Raw genomic sequence first — 6,209 nt, 5'->3', positions numbered from 1 at the left:
GGAAAATCACCTTTTAATTATTTTGCATGTAATAAGATAGGTCATTTTGCATCTAGATGTCCTAAGAGGAATTCAAGATTTAAAGAGAGAGCTAGAAGATCTTTTAGGCATGAGCATGATCATAAAAAAAACATAAGTATAGGAGAAAGAAAGACAAATTGTGTTACTATGCTTATGAGGAAGGTGTAATTGAGGAATGGGTATTTTTTCCTATTAAGGAGAAGGATGAATTGGTGATAGACAATGGTTGTTCATATCATATGATTGGAGATAAAAGGAATTTTTAATCTTTACAAGAATTTGATGGTGGACTGGTTAGATATGGAGATGACAAAGCATGGATGATAAAAGGAAGAGGAACTATATCATTGGATGGTAAGCATAATATTGATAATGTTTATTATGTTGAAGGTTTAAGGCATAATATTTTGAGTGTAGGATAGTTGGTGGATAAGGGATTTCAATTACAGTTCAAGGATGGAAAATGCAAAATCTTTAATAGGTCTAGTTTGGAGTTTGCAATTTGTACACCGACTAAAGGTAACATCTTTCATTTGAACTCTGGCGAGAAGACATGTTTGATTGCACAAATTAATGATAGTTGGCTATGGCATAAGAGGTTGTGTCATGTGAATTTTGATTGCATTGTAAAGATCAATTCAACTAAGGCTATTAGAGATATACCTAAGAGTGTGAAGCCCTATAATTTGGTATGTAAGGAATGTCAATTGGGAAAGGAGGTTAGAACTTCTTTTAAGAGTATTCAAGATTAATCTAATGAGGTTCTTGATCTTATTCATTGTAGTGTCCACCCTGGATTTGACTATTTTGACTAGAGTTGACTTTCATATTATGCTTGATAGACTTATCTAGACTATATTTTGATGTTTTGGATGATGATTACTCATATTGCTTCAGTGACTTATGATTTATGTTAGACAATATTGGACATATGATATTTTGATTATCTATATGGATGTTGGTACTATCATGATTGATCATGTGATTTGATGATATATGTACTCGAAGGATTTTATATGCTCACTATGTGATGGATTATTAATAGATGAGTTTTATCATGGTTTTGATGATGATTATGATTACACTAACCCTACTTCTTGATTACATATGATGAGATGTTTATGAGATGTGTTTGACTATTGTTTGACTATCTTCATGATAGAGATGATTCCACATCACTCATTGCGAGCGGGATGTGTCATCACGATTCTCTATCACTTGCTTGTTCTATATATGTATATGTATATGTGGTATTATCGTTTTGTTGTTGCATGATTTTGCAGGTACTAGACATCCACTCCACCTAGCTTCACAAGTCTAAGCATGTCTTAGTTCCAATGGCTTATGTGGTTCGGAGATGGCATGAGTTTCCCCTCACATACTCTAGGTCTAAGTTGTTCAACGTGAGTAGTCAATGTCTTGGCATAATTCACCATGTTAGTTAGTAAGCTTGGTCTTTTGGTATTGTGAGTTCAGTTTATGCCAGTTGAGTTACTTGATTATGTTAGAGTAATTATGTGGCTCTTGATGTGCAATTTTATAATTGGTAATGCTTATTTTAATGTATTTAATTTAAAAGTTTTGAATATTTAATTATTTGATATTTATATTTATTTGATAATTAATGGTTATTGATTTTATGATTATTTAATAATTGATGAGCCTTATTGTTGTTTAATATTTATTTAATATTTGTGATTTAATCTTTAATTCTATTTGATTATCCATTTATTTATTTCACTTTCTATGGTTTAATATTTATTTGATTTGAATCTCATTTTGGATTATTTAATTTCGGCTTATATTTATTTAATAATTTGACTTTTATTCCTAAGTGGGGTGTATGAACACATTAAATTAAATAAAGAAATGAAACAATCCCACTTAGCTGGATAAGAATATTTCATTTACCCTACCTACCCTTCTCTCTCATTGGTCGAATTCAAAATGAGTGAATAAATTATATTATATGGTGGGTTGGTAAAATATACTCCAAAATGGAATATTTTGATTGGCCAAAATTGAGGCTAGGGTTTTGGATTATTGTTGCTTTTTATTTTCTTTCTCGTGAAGTTTTTCGGGTTGGTTTTTGCTCTTCTCTGGAAAAAATTTCAGCAAGCTTCTTTCTTGGTTTTGGCTGGAGCTTGGATTGGATTTGGTTTGGCTTGTGGGAGCTCTTCTTCAGCTTCATTTCCATTACTTCAAGTTGCAGGTTGGAGTTCTTCACTTTGTATTTTGTTTTACAATGGCTTCTCTGTGTATGCATTGTGTCTACATTGTTTTGGGTATTGGGTTGAGATAATATCTTATTCTATAGTTTATTATTGCTGAAAGGAAATATATGGGGAGGAAATTTATATTATTTGGGTTTTGTATAGTTGCTGGAATATATGTTTTTGGTTTCCTGTGTATGGCATTTCACGACTCTGTGAGAAATGGTTCTGAAGTTACTTGATGTAATTCTTGGTTTATAGGATGAGTTATTTTATTGTGTTTATACCCAAGAGTTCCTTGTTTTTGGGTGTTTCTTTTCATATGTTTTTTGAGCTCTTTTGTTAAGTCCATATTTTATTATTTTACCCGAAAGTTGTCTGAGTTTTCCGTAAGTTTTGTGCAAAAGCGTTGTCCTGTATTGCATTTGTGTTGTTCTATATTGCATTTGCGCTCCTCTACGTAGCATAAGTGTTGTCTTAAGATGCATAAGCGTGAATCTGGAAACATAAGTGCTATTTTAAAATGCATATGCGCAATTCTTGAATGCAAAAGCATTGTCCTATGTTGCATTTGCGATGTTTTGTGTAGCATAAGCATTGTCCTGCGGGGCAAAAGCGCTAACCTGACTATGTTTTGTATTTTCCCAGTTTTGGGTTTGACCAGTTTTGATACATTTTGATAGTTTTGGGTATATTTATTCTTTTATACATTGTGAGTATTTTAGACTCTCTTCCATGTGGATAGGCCATGGATGATTGAGATACTTTCTATGTTGTTTTGGACTAGCAAGTGAGTAGGCCTTGTTGTGATGTTATTCTTTATTTGATGGCATCATTTGATGGCTTGATATGCCTTTGTTTTGCTAGCCAAGAGGCTCATTTTTCTATATTGATGTTGTATATGTTGTTGTAGCCCTATTCACGTTGTAAGGGTATATGTGAAAGTTGTTGGCTTCTTTGAGTATTATTTTCATGTAATTATGTTGGTAGAGCCTCTTGTGATTTATTGTTGGGCCATGTTAGGAGGAGTGGGCTTCCTTGTGATGACTGGGGTCACAAGAGATAGGCTTGCATGAGGTTCCTTGAAAGGATGCATGAAGTCTAGACCACCAAGGCACATTGGAGTTTTTTGTGATCTGTAAATAAGTGATAACCTAATAATTGATGGGTTGGGTAGTTATATTAATTAATAAGATGATAAATTGATTGTGCCTCATGACTTAGTCCTAGGGAGGATGTTTTAGGATAAGTATGAGAAGGTCGTGAAGACGGTAAGCTAATCTCCCTTAGTCTCTCATAGGTTGAGATGGCTCCACATGTCCATCAGGCTAGTGCCTTGTGTTATTATGTTATGAGGATGGCATGTGATGACACTCCACTCCTACATGTGTTTCCCCTTTATGATCTATGATTATGCTTGTTGGATGCATTTATGTCTTGATGAGTTTTATGCCTCTGGGAGTTCATTCTTGTTGTGTGTGCGAGTTCTTGCTTGAGAGTCCTTGCGTGGTTAGTCTCCTTGGTTATAGGTACCAGCTTAGTTTTAGAGTATATGTTGGGACCTTGTGTCATCTCCTAGCACGAGGGGTGGTTCATTTGGTTCCACATAGTCGGGTGGTTGGTGCTTTTTATCCATTGGGATGTTCAGTTGGATTATTCTTGCATGGATGTGGATTCTTCTTCATGATGAACTATGGATGTACCTTGTAGAAGATTTATGTGATGGATAAGATAGAATGCATGTAATGTAACATTATTTTATATATCACAGATGGAATTTTGTAGTAGAAAGATCTATGCTCATGATGAATTTAATTTACTTATATTTGTAGATGAATTGTAGTTGGAAATTGGAATTAAGGCATAATTTTACTGTACTATTGTGGAGATGTGATTTTATGAATCATGGAAATTAAGTAGATTATAGTTAGAATAGAATGGAATTGCATTATGGATTAGTTGTATTATTTCATGAAATGCTTAGAGGCTAGTTAGAATGTTAAATAATCTTGAAGGAGGAATATTTGTAGATTAATAAGTGCATATGTTAGAAGATGCTAATTGGATCTAGTAAATAGGAATGATTCACATAGATGCATTGGTAGGAAGGAAATTATGCATATCATGGGGAATAAGTAATGTTGTATGTTGCATATCTCATGGTTAAAGAATTAGAATATGATGCATTAATGAAGGTGAAATATACCTATCATGTGTGTAGTATGTTATGGTGGATATGAATTAAGTAATGGTGTTAAAGTGCCCTAGAGAAATATTATTGATGTTGTGTTATTTCCGTTTACGTTATTTGATAAAATGAACAATGATGTATGTTCATATTGGTTAATTGGTTAATGAATGTAAATAGATGGAGATGTTATATGTTGCATTAGTTGTTATTAGATGGTTAATTAAGAAAAAAAATATCTCCATTTGTATATTATTGGTTAGTTTCTTTAGGGTATTTTGGTAGGCATTACATTCATACTGATTTATGTGGTCCTACTAGAATAAAGAGTTTTCAAGGTGATAGATATTTTATTCTAATCATTGATGACTATTGTAGAATGATGTGGGTTACTTTTCTGAAGGGAAAATATGAAGCTTTTGAAAAGTTTAAGATCTTTAAAGATAAAGTTGAGATAAAGATAGGGTTGAATACTAAATGCTTAAGTTAAAATTAAGGTGGTGAATTCACATCCTATGAATTTAATAATTATTGTGAGAAGCATGGGATAAGGAGACAGTTGTCTACCCCCCAGACACCTCAGCAAAATGGTGTTGTGGAAAGAAAGAACAAAACTATCTTGGAGGCGGCTAGATCTATGATGATGGAAGCTAATCTACCTCATATCTATTGGAGAGAAGTTGTGAGCATGGCAATATACACATTCAACAGAGTTCATATCAAAGGAGACATCGGTAAGACACCTTATGAGCTAGGTTTCTGTCATACACCTTTAGTTAAGTATTTCAAAATCTTTGGTAGTAAATGTTATGTCAAAAGACATGCTTCCATTGGCAAGTTTGATCCTAGATGTGATGAAGTGATATTTCTTGGTTATTCTAATGAAAGAAAAGCATATAGATGTTATAACAAGAGATTTTAGAGAAATGTGGAGAGCACTAATGTCAAGGTGGATGAGCTGTACAAAGTTCAAATCAGAACTTTTGAGAGAAAACCAGAAGTGGATATGATCATAACTAAACCGGTAGCACCTGTACTAGAATAAAATGTTGAACCAGTTACTTTGGTAGTATCATAAAATTCAATAGTGACTGATGATCAGAAAAGGGAAATAGAAAGTCAAAAGACTCCTCGGTATGTAAGGTTAAATCTTTCAAAAGATTAGATCATTGGAGACAAGACCAAATGAGTAATGACAAGAAGAAGGTTGGGAACTAATGAGGTATGTTTAATTTCTCAATTTGAACCGGCATCGGTCATTGAAGCTTGTAAAGATGAATGTTGGATGAAAGCTATGGAAGAGGAATGAGATTATATTTAAAAGAACAACACATGGACTCTAGTTCCCTAGCCTAAAAATAAGAATGTTTTTGGAACTAAATGGGTTTTAAGGAACAAATTGAATGAGGATGGACAATTTGCTAGGAATAAGGCTATATTGGTATGTAAAGGATATTGTCAGAAAGAAGGAATTAATTATGATGAGACTTTTCCTCTGGTAGCTAGGCTTGAAGTTGTGAGATTATTTCTTGCTTATGCTGCCCATAAGAAATACAAGGTTTATCAGATGGATGTTAAATGTGAATTTTTGAATGGAGATCTTGATGAGGAAGTTTATATTGACCAACCTGATGGGTTTTCAATTCCAAATGATAAAAACATGGTTTGCAGGTTAAGGAAAGCATTATATGGATTGAAACAAGCCCCTAGAGATTGGTATGCTAGATTGGACAAATATCTTTTGAAGCTTGGTTTCACTAAAGGTAATGCTGACAATAACTTATATT

The sequence above is a fragment of the Cryptomeria japonica genome, chromosome 9 (assembly GCF_030272615.1).
Source record: "Cryptomeria japonica chromosome 9, Sugi_1.0, whole genome shotgun sequence".
NCBI lineage: Eukaryota > Viridiplantae > Streptophyta > Pinopsida > Cupressales > Cupressaceae > Cryptomeria > Cryptomeria japonica.
The sequence above is the reverse complement of the archived record's forward strand: the minus strand, read 5'-3'. Positions refer to the sequence as shown.